At 38.8% G+C, this 21,589-nt stretch overlaps 1 long non-coding RNA gene across 1 annotated transcript; it reads left to right on the top strand.

Moving 5' to 3' along the window:
* The first annotated feature begins 4,216 nt into the window (after positions 1-4,216).
* Positions 4,217-21,327, top strand: LOC118763214. Its single transcript, XR_004998964.1, has 3 exons — positions 4,217-4,374; positions 8,764-8,765; positions 21,317-21,327. It is a non-coding gene; the product is annotated as an uncharacterized LOC118763214 (long non-coding RNA).
* The last annotated feature ends 262 nt before the right edge of the window (positions 21,328-21,589 follow it).

Here is a 21,589-nt window from a genome sequence, read left to right as displayed (position 1 = left end):
CCTCAGCCGCCTGGATTACTGCTCACAGCTATGGTCACCCACCAGTGTGAAATTAACAGCGGACCTGGAAGCAATCCAGAGAAGATTCACAAAGAAGATCGTCTCTTTGCAACAGCTCAGTTACTGGGAAAGGTTGAAACAGCTAAGACTCTACTCCTTCGAGAGAAGACGGGAGAGGTATGCAGTAATATATATCTGGAAGGAATTGTGCCAAATTTTGGCATTGAAAGCTACACCAATGCCAGAACGGGATGACATTGCATAGTGCCAAAGATCCCTGCAATGCTATCATGCTTCAGGACCAGTTACTGCAACAGCGTTCGCATATCAATATACATTTCTTTTTTTCTTTCTCTCTGATTCCGCAACCCACATTAGCCAGTACAATAAACATATATGTCTATTTATAGAAACTTGACCATTCTTAGTATTCTTCCCTTCCGTTTTGAGGTTTACTACTCACTTTAGAAACACCCCTCCCTCCTATACTTTTTCTGTACCCATCTCTTAGTGCCATTCTAACATATCACCCCACCTCACACACCTCATACATATTCATTACTTACATCCTTATCCCTTCTGACACCTCCTGAAATCCTCTCCCATCTCCCCTCATAATATCTTGGCCACCAACAAACACTCCTTTTTTACTTTCTTCCACTCACTTTTTTCTCATTTTCTCTTCCTCTATCTTTCCTTCTTCTTACCTCACCTTTTCCTTCTGACCTCTCTCCTCATTTTAACATACACATCTCCCATCTCAATCCACTTAATACTACGGCTACATTCTCAAATTTTCATTCACACTTCAAGACCCTTTGAATGAACAGCACATGGAATCCACATCTCCACACTTTCTATTTGTAACGACAAAATATGAACTATTGGAATTTACATTTCACGGACAAGAAGCATTTCTACCACTTCTACACACCACTTCCCTTGGATAATGGAACTGCAACTATTACATCTTTATACATATTTTTTATTTTTACTTTTATTTCCACATTCATTCTCCTATTTCTCTTTATACTCCTTATTTTCTTCTCTTTCCAAAATAACTCCTTATATTGAACTCTACTATTTCCCTCAGTATAACCATCTCACAGCCTCTCTGATGAAGGGATATCCCTAATATCACAGAAACAGCTGTAAGACTAACTTTCTCTTTATAAATTTCCTGAAAATTCCTCACAGCCTTGGCTTTGTAGTCTCATTTTATTTCACTCACTCACACGCACGCACACACACACACACATATATATTTATTTTCTTATTGCCCACAGGGTGCTAAACATAGAGGGAACAAACAAGGACAGATAAGGAGATTAAGTCGATTACATCGACCCCCAGTAATTAAGTGGTACTTAATTTATCGACCCTGAAAGGATGAAAGGCAAAGTCAACCTTGGCGGAATTTGAACTCAGAACGCAACAGCAGACGAAATGCCGCTAAGTATTTCGCCCGGCGTGCTAACGTTTCGGCCATCTCGCCGCCTTACATATATTATTCAAAAAGTACAGTATCATATATGCATCACGGCTGATCTTACCAATAGGTTTCGCACTAAACAACTCACGCACGTATTCTTTTGTGTGTGTGTGTATTGTGTATCAGAGCATGAATTTTTTTCCAGTCATGTTCATTTAGGTTTTTGATTTGCACATAGTAGCACGGTCATGTGTGTGTGTGTATTGTGTATCAGAGCATGAATTTTTTTCCAGTCATGTTCATTTAGGTTTTTGATTTGCACATAGTAGCACGGTCATGTGTGTGTGTGTATTGTGTATCAGAGCATGAATTTTTTTCCAGTCATGTTCATTTAGGTTTTTGATTTGCACATAGTAGCACGGTCATGTGTGTGTGTGTAAGACGAATGCAAAGAGGACGTGTGAGTGTCTGTTTCAGTCTGTGTCGGGGGATGGGGAGGACTGAGGGGTGCAGTGGGAAGTTTGTGTGTGTGTGTGTGGTTTTATATTGCTTTTGTTATGTTTCTCCTAAAAGGAAACTGGTTGACGTGTTAGCTGGTTGACATGTTAGTGAAGGTATTGTTTATAGGTTTGTGTGAGGACTTATTCTTTGTAAGCCTAGTACCTATTCTATCGGTCTCTTTTGACGTAAACACACCAACATCGATTGTCAAGAAATGTTGGGGGGACAAACACAATCGCCAACTTCTGCAATCACCAGGAATTTTTCGATGGAAGGGCACAAGGTTAGAAGGGAATACAATTCCAGGAGAAAAGGGCGTAATAACATTATTCTTGAGGCAGGGGAACATGCCCCTCAGGCTCCTCCTTGGGTCCGCCCCTGGGATGTTCAACTATATCACTTTCTGCATCAAGGACAACTACTTTAATTCACTGCCATTGAGGCGTGAAGTTACCACCTGAAGTTACCCTTCAGTAATTTTAATGCTCACAGCCCCTTTTAATGCTCACAGCTTCCATACTCCTTTCGAACTGGTGTCGCTAATGTAGTAACCGAATCTCTTACAATTTCCCTATTCTTTACATCAATTTATTTCATCCGCTGCACGCATCCTTAACCGACACACGGACACTTCAAATATCTTGTACTCTTTCTCACCACAAAATGTGACCTTTACCAAACTATCACCGTCACTGCGCATATCAGGTCTCCTATGGTGACCGCTATTGTAAGCATTTGAACGAAGACTCCGATTTGAAAATAACTTTTGCTTTCCTCCTCACATGTCTCGGAGACTCAGTAATGGTGATGATTTGCCATTTTTTTCTATGCCAAAAAAAGAAAAAGAAAAAAAAAAAGAAAGTAAGTACTGTCTCGAGTCCTAGGATTCAGAGGGACACTTACCCGGTTCCGATGGCGTACAAGTAACCAAGATCACAACTTTCTTTCTAAACGGGACGCTAGTACGTTGCAGGGTTCCTTATTTACAATTGAGGAGGAGGAAGAGTAGCAACGTGAAAAGAAGCGTTTTGCTCAAGAACACAAAACACCACCCGGTTCAAGAACCGAAATCACATTCTAGCGATCGGGAGTGCAACGCCCAAACCACTGAACCACACGTCTTCACTTTCTTCTATATCTAAGCGATGAAAAATAGTAAGGTTCTTCCAGACGAATCCCTGGTAACTTCCTTGACCAACGTTATGAAATTCCTTTATTCTTTTATTAGTTTGAGTCGTTTGACTGCGGCCATGCTGGAGCACCGCTTTTAGTTGAGCAAATCGACTCCAAGACTTATTCTTTGTAAGCCTAGTACTTATTCTCTCGGTCTCTTTTGCCGAACCGCTAGACAACTGGGATATAAACACACCAACATTGGTTGTCAAGCTATGTTGGTGGGGACAAACACACACACACACACACACACACACACACACACACACACACACCACACACACACACACACACACATACACGCATATTACTACGGCACTCCGTCGGATACGACGAGGTTTCCAGTTGATCCAATCAACGGCATAGCCTACTCGTGAAATTAACGTGCAAGTGGTTGAACACTCCACAGTCACGTGTACCCTTAACATAGGGAGATTCAGTGCTCTTTGAAATACAGACACAACAGAAACAGGAAGACAGAGTGAGAGGAATTTGTAGTGAAAGAGTACAGCAGGGTTCGTCACCACATCCTGCCGGAGCCTCGTGTTTTCGCTCAATAAACTCTCACAATGCCCGGTTTGGGAATCGAAACCGCGATCCTATGATCGCGAGATCGCTGCCCTAACCACTGGGCCATTGTACCTCCACACAGGGGGAGACCCTCTTCGGTCATGAATGACCATGGGATTGCACCTAGAAAGTTACCTTCTGAGGTAAAGTTTGGGCAAGATTTTTTATGGAAGACCAGCAGTCGCCCATGTATACCAGCCTACCCTCTCCACACCACTGATGTTATCCAAGGGAAAGACAAAAGCCGATACAGCTTGGTACCAGTGATGTTGCAACTCATTTCTACAGCTGAGTTAACTGGAGCCACGTGAAATAAAGTGTCTTGCTCAAGAACACAACACGCAGCCCGCTCCGGGAATCGAACTCACAACCACACGATCGTAAGCTCGACGCTCTAACCACTGAGCCATGCGCCTTCACACCTCCACACACACACATATGTATATGTGGAGGGCAATATAATATGTATACACATACACACACATCAGGTTGGTGAAAAAGTAATGTCCGATTTAAAGATCTAAGGCAAAAAGGAATAAACCAATGACTATGGAAATATCTATTCATTAACATACTCTCCATTGCTTTCAATCACCCCATTCCATCTTTCAACAACCTTATAAATGCCTCGCTTGTAAAATTCTGTAGATTTAGAACCAAAATATGAATCCAACTCATTTTCATTCTTTTCTCTTGTTGTTAACCTAAGTCCATCAAAATGGTTCTGTAGTCCTCGGAACAAATGGTAATCAGAAGGAGTAAGGTCAGGAGAATATGGAGGATGAGGCAGTATTTCCCAATTAAGTTCTTCCAAGAGAGTTTTGATCAGTCGAGCTGTGTGAAGACGAGCATTATCGCGATGGAAGATGGCACCTTTTCTGTTAACCAAGGACGCTCGCTTTTGGCTCAGAACTGTTTTCAAAGGACGAAGTTGCTCACAGTAAAGATTAGCATTAATTGCTTGGTTGTTGTCCACAGTTCATAATGGATTACTCCTTTAATATCCCACCATACACTCAATATGATTTTCTTTGGATGAAATCCTGCTCTCTGTTGTTGAACTGGCCATCCTCCTCGACTCATCCAAGAACGGCGGCGTTTAATATTATGGTAACGAATCTATTTCACATCACTTGTAACAAGCCTGTCTAAAAATGTTGTTTGATGATTGACAACAAGCAGCACGCTGTAGTCGTTTCTCTGGAGACAGCTCATGAGGGACCCGTTTCCCAGCCACTGAAACCTTTCCAATGTGTTTTAGCTGGCGTACCACGGTTGTATGGGCCACGTTTAACTGTTCTGCAAGTTCCCTAGTGGTAACGATAGGGTTCTCTGAAACAAGAGTTCCAACATTTCGGAATCAATTTTTTTTTGGACGATACTCTTTTGGCTCTACTTTCAAAGTGAAACCACCACTTTGGGGACGGGAAAACCACCTCCTACAACTTCTTTCATTCACTACATCATCCTCATAAGTGCTCTGAATGGATCTTGCTGCCGCACTTGCATTAAAACCTTTATGAAACTCGTAGAGTAAAATATTTCTTATGTGATATTTAGATGGGAGAAACAAGGTGGTAACATTTTCTGAGAATTATGGCCAGAAGTTAGATAATCTGAAAGAAAATAGTACAAATTAGAAACAGAGATATCTTAAAACTATAACAAAAGGTAAAAAAATTGATAAATTCTCTCTCTGAAACATTTTTTCTAGAAATCGGGCATTACTTTTGCACCAACCTGATATATATATATATATATATATATATATATATATATATATATATATATATAGATAGATATATGCATATATATATATGTGTGTGTGTGTGTGTGTGTGTGCATACACACACGCACACATATATATGCTTTCGGTGCGAATGGTTTTGTCAAGCGACGTCGAGTTTTACAATCCTGTAAATAATATTAATGGTATTTTATAAGTTTGAAGCTTATAGCGATCACCGTGCAATGACTAAGGGAAGTCGTCTAATGGCATTCCTGTTACGCATGTGACGCGAATGGGTAAACCAACTTTTTCATGTCGAGGACTTATATGCCGCATTATTAGACTATTTTCCTTAGTCTAATAGTGATATAATAGTGATATTATAAGCTTCAAACTTGTAAAGTACCATTATTATCATTTATACACACACACACACACACACACACACACACACACACACACACACACACACACACCCCTATATATATATATATTTACAGGGGTTGGACAAAATAATGGAAACACCTGGCATCATAATATCATAATTTTGATATATCTAGAAAACCGTCAAAAGCTTGTTTATTTTTATGGTTTTTGATTTGTTATTAGTGTTGCTAATAACGTTGTATACGTTTTGCTAAAATTGATGTTTCTTTTCAGATATCATCAGAAAAAGGTAATTAAAATTCATTAAAATGACAGATCTATCAGACTTTCAAAGAGGTCAAATTGTTGATGCTCGTATGGTAGGCGCTAGCGCAACGAAAACAGCCGAAATGTTTGCTGTATCAAGACGTACTGTCTCGAAAGTAATGACAGCCTTTGAGAAAGAAGGAAAAGAACCTCCTCGTTGAAACAAAACTCCGGAGGAAAACCAAAACTTTCAGATAGCGATCGTCGGAATCTTACGCTAATTGTTAGAAAGGATCACAAAAGTATAGATCCTAAAATGACTGCAGAGCTTAATGACTACCTTGAGAACCCAGTTTCCACAAAAGCTGTTCAGTGGGAGCAGCACAAAGTCGGATTTCATGGGAGGGTTGCAATCAGAAAACCACTGCTTTCAAAAACAAACGTTGCAAAGAGTGGAGTAAAAACCTACAGAATTGGTCCCTAGAGCAGTGGAAGAGAGTTACTTTCTCGGACGAGTCATTTTTTACTTTATTTCCAACCATCGGCCGAGTGTATGTGTGGAAAAAGACAAAAGCAGCATTTGACCCGGACTGCCTTATTCCAACTGTTAAAGATGGAGGAGGATCTGTGATGATTTGGGGGCTATATCTTGGAAATCCGCCGGCCCAATGGTTTCCCTTCATGGCAGAATTAATAGTCAAGACTGTTTAAGCATTTTATCTAATCAAATTCATCATATGGTTGCGGAACTGTTTTCGGAGGGAAACGCAATCTTTCAGGATGATAATGCACCAATTCACACAGGTAAAGTTATTACTGAATGGCACGAGGAACACTCTAGTGAAGTTGAACATCTTACCTGGCCACCACAGTCCTCAGATCTCAATATTATTGAACATTTATGGTGCATTTAAAAAAACAATTAAGGAGTCGAAATCCTCCACCATCATCACTACAAGAACTGTAGACTGTTTTAGCTGAAGAATGGACAAAAATTCCTTCGGAAACAATTTAAACTTTGTACGAGTTCATACTTCGAAGATTTCAAGCTGTAATTACTACCAAAGGCGGTCCTACCCCATATTAAAATAAATTTATTTGAAATTTCAAGGTGTTTCCATTATTTTGTCCAATCCCTGTATATATATATATATATATATATATATATATATATATATATATAATATATATATATATATATATATATATATATATTAAGGTATGTAGAAAAATACAACATGGACAAGAACGTATAACTCTTAGAAGACGATACAATAAACATGGACAGGACATTCGAACCCCTCAGTCTTCAGTCAAGAACCGGATCATCGTAGTAATTTCGGCTGATTAATCTTGAGATTACTAGATCACGGCCAGCCCTCCAAGAAAAACTAAGCAACGAGCATTAGAAAAACTAAGCTGGAAGCGTAGATTTCCTGGAAGAAGGATCGAATGCATACGAACACCAGGACAGCAAAAGGGACAGATATAAAAAAAAAAACAAAAAACAATAATGGAATACAGAAACATGAAATACAGAAGCATTAACGGTGAAAACAACAAGTGTCTTACGACTGATAACAAGCAAACAAATTTTTTCTCTGGCGCATTGGAAAAAGCCTTTATAGCGGCGGACGAAAAACAACGATGTTAACACGACGAGGGTCAGGAGCTGAAAGGCAGATTTCGGCCAACAGTCACGTGACAGAGAAGAGGGAAAAGAAAAGAAAGAGAAGCAAAGGAAGAGAGAGAGAGAGAAAGGGGAACAAAACGCAACAAAGAGAGAGAAGAGAGAGAAAGAAGGAATCAGAGAGGAGAAGGGATGGGTGTCGAAGAATGACCTGTGAGTGCAGAGCGAGACAAAGAAATAGGAGGGTAGTGGAAGACTAGACCAAAGGATCAGAGGAAAGAGAAGATTCTTTCAGTTTCCGTCTACCAAATCCACTCACACGGCTTTGGTCGGCTCGAGGCTATAATAGAAGACACTTGCCCAAGGTGCCACACAGTGAGACTGAATCCGGAAACATGTGGTTGGTAAGCAGGCTACTTACCACACAGCCACTCCTGCGCCTATAAATGTCATGGAATTTTCTTGGAAGAATACTAAGCTTTGTACCCGTTACTTTCCGGTATTTTTTTTTTTATACAAGAGTGTTTCCGCACTCAGAAGGTCAATTTTCTCAATCAACCGCATTGGGATGGTACTTATTTTATCGTTTCCGAAAAAGCAAAGGTAACCTCAGCAAGGTTCGAACACAGAACATAAAGCCGGAATAATTATCACGACACGATTATTCTGGCTCCATAGTCGGTAGACTTCTTATTTTCCTATAATTCGAAATAAGGATTCTACAAATTCGCCAATGAGCGCGTGTGTATGTGTGCGTATGTATGTATGTATGTATGTATGTATGTATGTATGTATGTATGTATGTATGTATGTATGTATGTATGTATGTATGTATGTATGTATGCATGCATAACATATAAATAAAATACTCTTTAACCTATTTCACAAGGCATAATAATGTAGTAGTCGATGATAAAGGATAGAAATAAAGTGAAACGTGAGAGAGGGAGAGAGAGACGGAAAGGGTGAGAGAGGGAGAGAGAGAGAGAGAGAGAAATAATATATTGGGTGGATAAATATAAAATAAAATAAAATGAGTGAGAGATAAGGCATTAATCAATAGCTAACTATCAGTGGAGTTATTTGCTGAATAAGATGTAGCAGATGATTCAAAGAAACTGGCGGCCATGATGAATGAATATAGAAAGAATATTTTGAAGCATAGTTTTGATTTATATCCGTTTCAAGATCGTACCCTAATTCGTTACATGAAAGTAATTATATCTATTTTGAAAGATAGGACGGTCGCCATTTATAGTCGGTCGTCGTCATCGGAGCCTCCGTTTTGTTGTAGAGCACGAGAAGAATATGTTGCTGCTTGTATCGATCTCTGCTGAACAAATATCTAATTTTCAAGAACAAGATTCAATAAGCTGTGTGGGATTCATTTTCTGTAGTAAGAACAGTTATTAAGCAGAATTTAAATTCATCATTTTACAATCTCTTAATTCCAGCATTTCGTCGACTATATGAAATCTGTGGATGTCACGCGTGAGGTAATTCTTGAAGGGGCCGTAGTGCAGTGGTAAGTTTATGGGAAAACGATCCTGGGATCTTTTCGGTTTGAACGGCAGTTTTTTCTAGCGGTGTCATATGAAATTGTCACCCATAATTATGACGCTAGTATCGATCTATTGCATTTCAATCTATTTTAGGGTTAGGGTTAGTTAGGGTTAGGGTTAGGGTTAGGGGTGGGGGGAAGGGTATCTTTTTTTTCTTCACAAATGTAAATAAACCCAATCTGTTTCTTAAACGAGGGACATATTCATACGGCACAGAATGTTGTTTACCTCAATGGACGTCAGTGATTGGTTGAACTTGCAGAAATTGAAGAAAAAAAAACACAAATATCTTACAAACTATAGAATTTTCTCAATAAAGCCAAGAGAAAAAGATGTTTTATAAACACATTCTACCAGTATACGAAGTTTAAAATTTTTTAGTTACCTAGAAATTATGCTAAAAACTGCCGTTCAAACCGAAAAGATCCCGATCCTGTAATCCGGTTTCGATTTTCAGCTGAAACCACGTGAATTGAAAATATCTAATTTTCAAGAACAAGATTCAATAAGCTATGTGGGATTCATTTTCTGTAGTAAGAACCGTTATTAAGCAGAATTTAAATTCATCATTTTACAATCTCTTAATTCCAGCATTTAGTCGACTATATGGAATCTGTGGATGTCACGCGTGAGGTAATTCTGGAAGGGGCCGTAGTGCAGTGGTAAGTTTAGGGAAAAACGATCCTGTAATCCGGTTTCGATTTTCAACTGAAACCATGTCGATTAAACCTTTAGTACTCTTACAAAAGGAATGAACACCATTACAATTCCCTTTTCTTCCTCACCCATCAATATATCACATTTTGTCATCATGTCTAACTTACTGAGTTTGCCATCATTTTGTCATTATATCTAGCTTGCTGAGTTTAATCGGGCATCGTACAGAGAAACGTTGCATTATTTATTCCGGCTGCCGGCGTTATACGTTCAAATTTCTCCGAGTCAGCTTTAGTTTTCATTATTTTAGGGCCGATAAATAAACTACCAATCCGGAACGGGTGTTAGTTCTTCTTTTCGCTTTGTCACTCTACTTCTTTTTGGAAGAAATCGTCTGTAGTTAGATCCAGAAAGGGATGGGCTCCGCTTTTAGATCTGTATAAGCTTGGGGCTCCCGGAGGCTTGAGCAAACTCAAAGGCTGCCCCGGGCAGTACAACTTCAGTGGGGCCCCGTCAAGTTTACATAAAAATGTTCAAGATATACAGTATGTCAGTGAAGTCATTTGTCGCAACTAAATAATAAAAACTCGGGGGTGGGGGTGAACTCAAGAGGGGTGGTTGAGGGGAACGTGCCCTACTCCCTCAAGAAAAGAAGTGCACCCTTCTAAATAATGTTATTACGCCCTTTTCTCCTGGAATTGTATTCCCATCTGGCAAAGGCGGCGAGCTGGCAGAAACGTTAGCACGCCGGGCGAAATGCTTAGCAGTATTTCGTCTGCCGCTACGTTCTGAGTTCAAATTCCGCCGAGGTCGACTTTGCCTTTCGGGGTCAATTAAATAAGTACCAGTTACGCACTGGGGGTCGATATAATCGACTTAATCCGTTTGTCTGTCCTTGTTTGTCCTCTCTATGTTTGGCCCCTTGTCGGTAGTAAAGAAATATGTATTCCTATCTGACCTTGTACCTTCCCTTCGAAAAAATTCCTGGGACCGCACCCGAAATTTATGTGATGTTTAAATAGAAATGGGGAGTTTATGTTTTCTAATTACAAGTATTGATTGTTCCACGTAGACATTAAACTTGAGATTTTTGAAGAAACGTTGAAATAAGTAGTTGTAACACACATTCCTTTCCCAAAGTGTAAATAAATGGACCCCTTGACCTTAAACAATTTTGCAATATAACAAATATTTCACTGCACACATTTCTTATTCTTCTGTATTATACCTACGTCGAAGAAAATGCCCAGATCCCTATCCCTTTTCAGTTTTGAATAATTAATGCTCACATCTTGACCATCGTTCGTGACTGGCCATAATTGCACTTTATACTATTGACCTAACTAATATAGCTTTCGTTCAACCCGTGTCCATTTTACTATATTCTTGTAAATCCAAGACTTTAGAAGCCAATTTCATTGATTAGTTTTTCTCTTCTGGGATGGCTTCTATTCCACAATATATATAGGACAATGTAGAACTATTTACGTCCATTATCTTGTAACGTTTTTGTTTGGAAAACGAATATTTACTGTAGTTATTTATGGACCCGTCAATAATTTATCTTTAGTTCATTTCTTCTTCTTCTTCTCTTCTTCTTCTTCTTCTTCTTCTTCTTCTTCTCTTCTTCTTCTTCTCTCTCTCTCTCTCTCTCTCTCTCTCTCTCTCTCTCTCTCGCCACTCTATCATTCTTAATTTCTCTCATATTTGAATCAAACGGTATTGTTATCTCTCGCAGTCTAGTCGCCACTATTATGATTTCTACAAAATGACCGCTATAGTACTTACTTATTACAAGATAACTTTTAACTTTTCTCTCACGTTTATCAAAATGTCGATCTCTTCATATTCTTCATACTACCTATAAGGTCTCATCATGATGTCGTAAATAGGTGAGGCTGGATCTAGTGACGTGTGTGATGTTTCTAAGGGATTTGATGTTATAAATGGAATATCACCTACGCAATTCGCGCATATATTGTGTTGTTAGATAAATTCATTCGTTCTTTCTTATTCATTTCAATCCTTTCCTTTGTCATTTGATTTAAGATGAAAAATATGTCATTTTTTATAGCTCTATTCTTGCATCTTTTATCGTTTGTTTCATTCATTAGACTGCGGCGATTCTGCAGCACCACCTTGGAGTATATTTAGCCGAACGGATCGATCCTAAAACTTATATTTTTTTCAGCCTGGTACTTTATTCTTATTTCTTTATTGCCCACAAGGGGCTAAACATAGAGGGGACAAACAGGGACAGACAAATGGATTAAGTCGATTACATCGACGCCAGTGAATAACTGGTACTTAATTTATCGACCTCGAAAGGATGAAAGGCAAAGTCGACCTCGGCGGAATTTGAACTCAGAACGTAACAGCAGACGAAATACCTATTTCTATTTATTTACTACCCACAAGGGGCTAAATACAGAGAGGACAAACAAGGACAGACAAACGGATTAAGTCGATTATATCGATCCCAGTGCGTAACTGGTACTTATTTAATCGACCCCGAAAGGGTGAAAAGCAAAGTTGACCTCAGCGGAATTTGAACTCAGAACGTAGCGGCAGACGAAATACTACTAAGTCCCTAATCATTTTGTTCGACACACTAATGATTCTACCAGTTCGCCTAGCACCCAGTCAATACTTTTGACGGGAGATATTTGAAGGACACCAGAACTTGACCGTTACTTTTTTTTTATCGACGTCGTTCAGTGGCTAAGCACGGATACGATGAATTACAGTTCTCCATAGAAAATATATAGTTTAAATTCTGAATCCACAATATCAACAGCATTAAGCTAAAAAATATTTTTAAAATTCTGTTTCAGAAACCAATTTGTTGTGATCTTACAATTTAATAAACAAGCATAAATCTGGTCTTTATGGCGGCTTCTTGTGCGGTTGTTTCTTTTACAAAAATGTTTGTTGTTTTAAACTTCTTAACATGTATCATTGACTTTTCGCTGGAATTCACATTTTCATAAAGGTTCTTGGTTATAGTTTGAAAAGTTCTCTTCGAATAATATTTCTCAAAACAAACATTGTCTTGGTTATTAGACACACTGCTTTATTTTTAACATTTCCAAATAGATGTTTGTTTGTCTATTCCTCGTTAAATGTACAACCGTTCTTTCTTTTATAATTTGTGTAGCAATCATTGTTAACAAGAAAGCCAAAATATATCTCATATATTGGTTTCAAATTTTTGGTATAAAAGGGGTGAGTCGATTACATCAATCCCAGTCCTCAACAGGTACTTATTTTATCGACGCCGAAAAGATGAAAGGCAAAGTCAACCGTGGCGGAATTTGAACTCAGAACGTAAAGGTAGACAAAATGCCACTAAGCATTTTTGTCCGGTGCGCTAACGATTTTTCCAGCTCGCCGCTTTATGTATCTCATAAATTAAAAAACGATCTACTGATTCAGAACATCCAAGCTCAAGAAATATATAGATTTCTTACGTAGATAATGGCTACACAATTGTCGGCAGGGAGCAGTCGGGTATATCAATCGCAATGTTTTACTGGTACTATATTTTACCGAAATCGGAAGGATGACAGGAAACATTAACCACAGTTGGATTTGAACTCAGAGCTTAAAAACCGTAACTAAATATCGCAAGGCATTTTGTTTGATATTCTATGGTATATTAGAGCTTACGTCTGTTATTTTGTATTAGATGGTAGGGAGAAAGGTGGATAAGAAACACATCTCTATCATTCTATCTTAAAATCGCCACTATGATATATCGAAACATTCTCCATATATATCATGGCTATTACGCAGTACTTGTGCTGTGTATATCATTGCATATAATTTACAATATTTTTTTAGATAGAAGAGTGGAAAAGTTAGAGCTGTTAGCTTTTCAGGGGTCACGAGACCAGTGGAAGAAAGGAAAAAAGTTACCCTCAGATCAGAGACTAGCTCTAAATGCTTGTAACAAGTGGACTTCTCCAAGGACATTCAAAGGCCATGTGGTGGTAGTTAAGCTAAATAACATATTATATCTCAGCGTGGAAGGTGCTTATAAGCCATTTAAGAAACACACAAAAACCGTTAGATTCACTTCAACATTTAAATTTAAATTGTCAAAATATATTTGTCGCTTTGAGATCGCGACCTGTTCACTGACAAAAGCAGCACAAAATTTTGTCAGTCTGAAAGCGACGAAAATATTTTGACAAATTAAATTTAAATGTTGAAGTAAATCTAACGGTTTTTGTGTGTTTCTTAAATGGCTTATAAATACCTTCCACGCTGCAATTGTTTTCGTTCCAGCACACGATCTCAGATAGGTCACTTGCTATGCAAGTACATCTCCGTAATCATGTTAAATCTGCCATTCCTAAAGCATGAATGCTCCTTCCAACGGGCTTCTACACTGCTTCCGTGCACTAAATTTTACCCACAGGTTGTTCCTAGACATGCCAAAGGCGTCTCGTTGTAGGATTGAAAAAACGAAATCATATAGCTAGAAAACAAACCTTTATTGCCATGCATACAATTAATGTTTTGTCTGGTACCCGCTCAAATATATGTATGTATGTATGTATGTATGTATGTATGTATGTATGTATGTATGTATGTATGTATGTGATGTCAGGTCACTTTCGAGTGCTACTGGTAACATGTAGCCCAGTACAACCTGTTGCATGGTCGGGTCGTCGGCGACTAAACCGGCAACCCCACCAAGCTTGCTTGGTGAGGAGGGTGTTTATTGGGCACCCTGAGGGATGAAAAAATAAAAGTCGTCAAAGGGCGGAGGAACTCTTGAAAGTCAACGGCCATCCAATAAATGTCTTAAGGCTGTATCATGCGCGGGGACATAGAAATAATCGGACTGAATACCCGATCGCGCGGTTAAACCATTGGGAGTGAAGGACTCCTAGCCTTTGTTAGGGCATCCTTCTAGGAGAAGGTAACTCAGGTAACTGGGATAACTCCGACATAAAACCTGCGGCTCAGTGGTTACCGATGATGTTGACTTGTTCTTCTTTTCGGATTATGGCTGTTGTTGCTTAGTGAGTGGGATTGAATCAGTGCACAGCCTTTCCTCACTTTAAAAAAAATCTTCTTGTACAGGCATTGCATGATAACAACATTGATTAAGCTTCGTGCAATGGCCATACTCGATAACGAGGGGGCAGCCACCATATGTATGTATGTATGTATGTATGTATGTATGTATGTATGTATGTATGTATGTGTGTGTGTATGTATGTATGTATGTATGTATGTATGTATGTATGTATGTATGTGTGTGTGTATGTATGCATGTATGTATGTATGTATGTATGTATGTATGTATGTATGTATGTATGTGTGTGTGTATGTATGTGTGTGTGTATGTATGTATGTGTGTGTGTATGTGTGTGTTTGTGTATATTTGTGTGTGTGTGTAACATTGTCAGGGTTACAATGCAGCTTTGGCAACGACATAGAAATCCATGTCCTTATCTTTAGTGATTGCTTAATGGTACATTATTGAAAATATTTCTGTTTACATGTCTCTGATGAGTCTTTAGAAAACTGTGTAATTAGTACCCCAACTGCATAAATAATTAAATAACAGCCGCACTTTAACTTAATGCTAACCATTTATATCGCACTTAAAAGAGTGTAATATTAACCATTTATATTGTACTTAAACTAGCTTGATTTTAACATTTACGTCACGCTTCAAGTAGCATGATGTCATAATTTATGTCCTAGAACTTACGGATGGGTTGGATAATACCTTATGATAACAATACTAACAACATTACTAACAATACATAATCGAATGAATACAACGGTTTGATATAAGTTTGTGTATAGGAGAGTGTGGGAAAAAAACCCTGCTCACATGGTATTCATTTGTTCGTACACACACATGCACACACACATTTTCTCTTTCTCTTTTTTCACTCTCTCCTTTCTCTTTCTCTCTCTTTCTCTTGCACACGCTAATGTACATTTGTATGTTTGGCAAAAGAAAACAAAAGGATCTTTTCGGCTTGAACGGCAGTTTTTAACATAATTCCCACGTAACTAAAAAATTTTAAACTTCGTATACTGGTAGAATGTGTTTATAAAACATCTTTTTCTCTTGGCTTTATTAAGAAAATTCTATAGTTTGTAAGATATTTGTTGTTTTTTTCTTCTTCAATTTCTGCAATTTCAATCAATCACTGACGTATATAGAGGTAAAAAACATTCTGTGCCGTATGAATATGTCCCTCGTTTAAGAAACAGATTGGGTTTATTTACATTTGTGAAGAAAAAAAATACCCTTCCCCCACCCCTAACCCTAACCCTAACTAACCCTAACACTAAAAGAGATTGAAATGCAATAGATCGATACCAGGGTCATAATTATGGGTGACAATTTCATATGATACCGCTAGAAAAAAACTGTAGTTCAAACCGAAAAGATCCCATTTGTATGTTTGGCAAAAGAAAACAAAATGTAGTCAATAAATAATATTTCTGGATTTCTTTTTTATTGGCAAGTACAACACCGCACGAATTTCACTTTGTTATAAAAGCTCTTAAGTCAAGGGAAGGTAACTCTCTGATACATTGGCCATATCTGCTTGCTAGCTAATGCTTCAGCAAATCACAAACGAGTTACTCTTTGCTGACACCCCGCATATTACAGAAAGGCTACGTTTCAGCGAAAAGCCTTAAAAAAGAACGAAAATTTGCCCAAAGTTTTTATCCTATACTTGCCGATAAAAAGATATAAATGATATTAAGAATCATCCAACATTATTTTCCTTTTTTTTCTGCTGTATATGTGAATATATTTCAGCTGTCTAATATTCTAATCGGTAAATATACTTTCGCTCTCCTAACTGTATAATTCTTATGCAAATGGCGTCCGAGACCAATTTAATCTGTCAATAGAACTTAGCTCTGTCTACCAAGAAGATTTCTATGTATGAATTTATGTACAAATGTAGCTTTAAAGTACATTTATGTCAATAAAATATGCTCAATCAGTGTAAGGAATTAAAAAAGACTATTTTAGAATTGCAGTATTTTCGAATAGTCGCCTACAGGAACTGATATCTGCTTGTAAATGCTTTCAGTCTAGTCTAACATATACACACGCACGCACATGCACGCACTCGCACGCGCGCACACGCACACACCACACATATACACGCACAAATATACGTAAATGCACACAAAGCATACTTGCGTATACACACACATACACGCTTACTTTTAGATGTACACACATTTTTTTCTGGGTTGGAGAACGTGCCTTTACACTTATTTGAGAGTTAATTTGAAGAAAACACGAAGACGAGATGTGTGTACGTAGCTGAGTGCGTGCGCACGTACGTGTGTGTGTGTGTGTGTGTGTGTGTGTGTGTGTGTGTGTGAAAAGTTTGTAAAAACAAGCATGTTGAGTGGATAAGCTGTGAGAAACTTCTGCGTCTTGAAATACAAAATATTCTACCTATTTACTGCCTATTTCATATTCTCGGCATGTTACATATATTTTACCACAATCAACAACAACAATAGTAACAATCTTATATAGTAAAAGACAAGTTGTGTGTGTGTGTTGTTTGAACCACTTCTACGCTTCAATTCGACTAGGATTTGAACCCACTATGCAATGGTACGTGTTTGATCTTATATATCAAAAGGCAGGTTGTCTATGTGTGTCTTGTTTGAACCACTTCTACTCCTACAATTTTTAACTGAATTTCACCAAATTTGACATGTGTGCTCTCTTTAACTTAGAACGATTTTTCTTATAATTTTCTCCTCGAAATTCCGCGCCCCTAACATAAATAGACTATTCTCAATTCGCCTAGGATTTGGCTTGAGCCAGCGAAAAATGTGACACACACCGAGCTGGAAAAAATCAATACTTTACTTTGTTAGCTGTGGCGAGCTCTTATCTATTTCTTTACTACCCACAAGGGGCTAGGTGGCGAGCTCTTACCGACTGCTTGCACAGTACTGCCAGCAGTATTCATTTGCGAGTTACGATTTGCCTCTGTTTTCAGGCGAGCGCTCTTTTTCATATAATTATTCCAACTTAAACTAGCCGCTTCAAATCTCTTATCCAAAATTAAAAATCCTTAATTCGGTCTGTTTGATTAACATTTTTGCCAACTGCATTTTACTATTTTTTGGGTACTACGCATTAACCGCTTTTTCCTTAGGACTTTTTCTATTGCGTAAACTGATAATTTTCCACCATGCCTGGACGCAAAGATCCAATATAGGTCGGTAAACAAATGCTGCAAAGAAAAGTAAACGTATGCGTGTAAATGAATCTGTCGAGGACGTCGCCAGGAGGAACTCTCTCAATGCACTTAGGATGGCTTCAGCGCGAAGAAGGGAATGTGAAGAGCAGCGTTGTGATCGGTTAGCACGTAGTGCTGTACAACGAGCCGCCCAGAGCAACGAGCAACGTTCAGCACGCCAAAAAAGAAATGCCTCCTCTACTGCCACTGCACGAGATTCAGGGGATGCAGCACAACGCGTAGATCGACTTACAAGAGATGCTTCCTCAGCTGCATAGAATGCAGCACAACGCATAGTTCGACTTACAACCCAACAAAACAGCAGGTAAACATACTATTTCTCTTTATGTCATATCTTTAGGCTCAACCTTTCTATCTGCTAAACAGCACATGTCAGCAGTTATGTGGTAAGCAAAATAAACTCAATTACTGCCGGTTTTTTTACAGATCGACCTGTAATCTAGAATCCTTGTCCGGTACCGGATCGATCCAAAAATCTAATCAGTTCGTGCCAGTCACGAGGGCAAACATCCCTGAAAGTTTCATCAGAATCCATCCAGTAGTTCTTGAGATATCTTGTTCACGGACAAACAAACACAACTGAAAACAATACCTTCGCTAAGGCGGAGGCAATCATGCATTTTTATAAATGTGTGTGTATGTGTGTGTGTGAGTGTCTTTGTGTGTATGAGGGGGAGAGAGAGAGGGGAGAGGGAGAGTGAGGTTGTTCTTGAGTACTACTAATAATATGCAACTCACTATAGCCTGTTGCATGGCCGGGTTATCGTCGATTAAACCGCCAAGCTCTTCAAGTTTGCTTGGAGAAGAGAGTAATTTTGGGCATCCAGCAAGATGAAAGGGAAAATATGTCAAAGGGTAGATGAACTCAGGGCAGTCAACGTTCATCTCCACTGACATTTACATTTGCTTGTGTGTGTGTGTGTGTGTGTGTGTGTGTGTGTGTGTGTGTGCGCGCGCGCGTTTAGCTGTATGTTTCCATTTTATTCAGATGGAGAAATAAGTAGCCTTCATCTTCACACCAGAATCAAAATTTCATGGGTTACAGGAAATTTTGCCATGAGCATTTTTGCCGTAAGAAATTTTGTTTTTAAATGATCTCAGCATGCTTTTTTTAATGTTTAATTTTGAATTAAGAATTACTTAACGCTTTGATAAAACTTGTTATCATTCTTTCTTCTTTTATATTTAAAAAAATGCTGATATAATGCACTTTATCAACGATCATACGGCAAATTTGTCATATGTGAATTTTCCTTTACGGCGAATTTTCTGGACACAGTTTTATAATTTGGACATGCACCAAGTTCAGTGTTACTACGAGATCTGGAGATCTCTTCAACCAATTTGGCAGTCTCTTGTATTCTCATATAAGCTCAATTGTTTTAATTTTATATTGCCACTGGGAAAGTTGTGTAAGACCGAGTGGATGAGCCTGGTGTGCGCACAGTTCTTTCTCACTTATAACAAAAACAAAGCAAAACCTACACATCTGGCATCCGTGTCTAGCGAGCAAAGGTTTGTGGCACAAATCTCCATCTAAGTGCCAAATAGTCTTTTTCAGGTAATTGGAGAACTCCGCACATCTGCAACAATGAAATACTGCCATTTCTGTAGTTTCCAGCACATACTCATTTCTGAGCTACAACATGTTTCACAAGTACATTCACCCGAAGAGATGCCGGAATCGGTTAACAACTTCAAAACTGTATATGACCGCTTCGGTCTTACAGTCAATATCTAGAAGACCAAAATGCACAAACCACTCTAAACTCATTCCCTCCAGATTTTCACGTTCCCATCTCCAAAACACAACTGGAACAAGAGAATTAGTTCCCTTATGTCGGAAGCATCCTTTCCACACATTCCAACACCAGAAAGATGTCGAGAACAGGATCCGAACTGGTCGTGTGTGTGTGTGTGTGTGTGTGTGTGTGTGTGTGTGTGTGTGTATGTGTGTGTGTATGTCTAGGGAAAACCTCTTGATTTAGGCAATGATTGGATATATGTCTATGTTCTATGAAGGCGGCGAGCTGGCAGAAACGTTAGCACGCCGGGCGAAATGCTTAGCAGTATTTCGTTTGTCGCTACGTTCTGAGTTCAAATTCCGCCGAGGTCGACTTTGCCTTTCATTCTTTCGGGGTCGATAAATTAAGTACCAGTTACGCACTGGGGTCGATATAATCGACTTAGTTCGTTTGTCTGACCTTGTTTATCCCCTCTGTGTTTAGCCCCCTGTGGGTGATAAAATAAAAAAGAAGAGATATGTCTCTGTTCTAATATAATGCATTTTATCAAGGATTTTTGCTCGAGTTCCTTGTTTTTCATTTGAAACAATAAAGTTTCAAAATCCGACATTAACGTTTGTAGGCGTTCATGGTCATGTGTCCAGGGGAAAGTGAGAACATAGACTGGAGCAGGATTACTTTTCTATCTTCTCCACGTGACATTGACATTTGTTGAAGTGCCGCGTAGTTAGTCTTGGTCTTCATTGATTAATGATGGCAGGAACTTTTACGAGCCATCGATAATGAACCTTTTATGACGGCAGTCGAGCTGCCTCACATTTGTGACAATGAAATACCATCTCTTCTGTAGCTTCCACTTATAGTACAGATGCATTACAGGCAGGAGCAGTTGTGATTCTCTGGTCCCCTGCAGATGAGGTGCCGCATGTTTAAAGTCATTGTCTTTGTTGATCACCATTGAATGGACATGGTATCCTTAGGCATTTTCTGTTCGTAGGCTCAGGAATAGAGGAGGAAGGAAGTGCGGTTTTTCTTGCTAAAATTTGTACTCACTTAGCAAATTTACACCCATTCAAATTTGCACCGATTAAGCAAATTTCGTTCCCACACTTATCTTTCTGCTTTGTTTATTTCTCTCTCCGTTTATTCAGCTAGTTATCTATTGACAGTTACTCGGTCATCATATTTGAGACAAACAGTCAATCATATGTACACGCGCGCTTACCTATTTCTTTACAACCCACAAGGGGCTAAACACAGAGGAGACAAACAAGGACAGACAAACGAATTAAGTCGATTATATCGAACCCAGTGCGTAGCTGGTACTTAATTTATCGACCCCGAAAGGCTGAAAGGCAAAGTCGACCTTGGCGAATTTGAACTCAGAACGTAACGGCAGACGAAATACAGCTACGCATTTCGCCCGGCGTGCTAACGTTTCTGCCAGCTCGTCGCCTTACCCCTACGCATTCATATATACACAGATACACACGCCACACACACACATTAATCGTTTCCGTATAGATTGACGAAACTCTTACACCTTGCGGATCTTCGGAGGAAATTGATTTACCAAGTTAAGACATCGAAATATAATTAGAAACTGCTTCACACATTCGTCTGTTCACTTGTCAAATAAAAATGCGATAAATTCGTTTATTCACACTCATAG

This window comes from Octopus sinensis, linkage group LG4 (genome assembly GCF_006345805.1).
Source record: "Octopus sinensis linkage group LG4, ASM634580v1, whole genome shotgun sequence".
NCBI lineage: Eukaryota > Metazoa > Mollusca > Cephalopoda > Octopoda > Octopodidae > Octopus > Octopus sinensis.
The sequence above is the reverse complement of the archived record's forward strand: the minus strand, read 5'-3'. Positions and strand labels throughout refer to the sequence as shown.